Source organism: Aplysia californica, unplaced genomic scaffold (assembly GCF_000002075.1).
Source record: "Aplysia californica isolate F4 #8 unplaced genomic scaffold, AplCal3.0 scaffold00204, whole genome shotgun sequence".
NCBI lineage: Eukaryota > Metazoa > Mollusca > Gastropoda > Aplysiida > Aplysiidae > Aplysia > Aplysia californica.
In genome coordinates this window covers 60,728-62,241 of record NW_004797474.1, presented here as the reverse complement: position 1 = coordinate 62,241, position 1,514 = coordinate 60,728, and positions in this window count along the sequence as shown.

Below are 1,514 nucleotides of genomic sequence, written 5' to 3'. Positions count from 1 at the left end.
TGTGTGTGTGTGTGTGTGTGTGTGTGTGTGTGCGCGCGCACGCGAAAGAACAATAGTGTGAGAGAGAGACAGACAGAGAGACAGACCGAGAGAGACAGAGAGAGAGAGGGGGAGAAAGGAAGATTATCTATACATGTACACGTGTACTTGTTTTACCACCTTACCCAAGAGAAACGTAGCTCTATTATTTTTAAAAAGTGCAATTGGGAGAAGAAAAACGAAAAAAAAGCCCAAAAAACGATCATAACAAAACAACCCCCCCCCCCCAAGTATTGTTACGGGTCTTTCAGCTGCGGACAAGCTGGTAGTTCATGTACTGTGCCAAGCCGCTGTGCTGTAGAGATCCCACCCGTCATTGCGACGTCAGCTGAACTTTTTTAAACAGGTCACTCCGTGACTGTATCCATCTCTTCTTTTAAAAAAACAAGGCCACAGCTACACGGTGTTAATGTTAACACTCAAAAGTCGAACAACGTATAACATAATTATCATAACACAATTTCTTATCAGGGTATAGTGCTTTCCTTTTGTGTTTGATACTTGTATCCGACACCGGTACTATACGCTGAGATTAATAAATTAAAGTACAATGAATGGTAATAATTTAACCCCCCAGATCTCTTTCCAAGCCTGAGAATGTGCTCTCTCTCTCTCTCTCTCTCTCTCTCTCTCTCTCTCTCTCTCTCTCTCTCCTGTTTCACTCCTCAACCTTCCTCCCCCCAAATCCTCTTCATCTCCCCTTTCTACTTATTTCCTCATTTGTCTGTTCTGTATGTCACTACTTCTATTTCAAATGGGGTTTTTTTAATATTGATATAGAACAGTGCTTTTCAGCCTGATTAAAGCTAGCGCTCAAATTAGCTACCATTAGAATTTAACGGCTAAAATGTCCGTACCGCCCATCTACATAATATATTTACAAGCTAGGCATTACAAGTAAACAACACCTGTCACTATTCACTACCCGGGTGATCCCCACCGCCCACCAAAATAACTAAATCGCCCACAAGTGGGACAATATCTCTAAGGCTTGCAAGCACTGATCTAGAGACCAAGGTCTGGCCTACAGTATTCCTTTTGGTTACCGAGCATACTTTTTACCTCAGCCGCAGCAGAGATTGAAACTTTAGATACGAGCATGCGTATCATTTTTCAGCTTCAGTTGTAGTCCTGCTACGTTATCTTGTAACTGGTTGAGCGAACTGCCATATTCAGGAAAGGGTCGACTAGATCTGTCCGAGGCAGTAAAATGCCCATAAGCATCTGTCGCACCCAAAGTCAGTCTCACCATCTGTGACCGGCATCCTTTAACATTTTGAATAATGCATGAAGCTAGATCTACAAATCATTCTAACTGACGACTATGGGGGAATCGGCTCTAAATTGTTAAAGGTCGGTGCTTGGCTCCGCATATTATAGAGCTGCCTTTGACGTTTATAAAGTTAAACAGTACCTTATCAAAAGACAAACAGACAAACAGACAAGAGACAGACATGTACAGACAGATGCCCCCC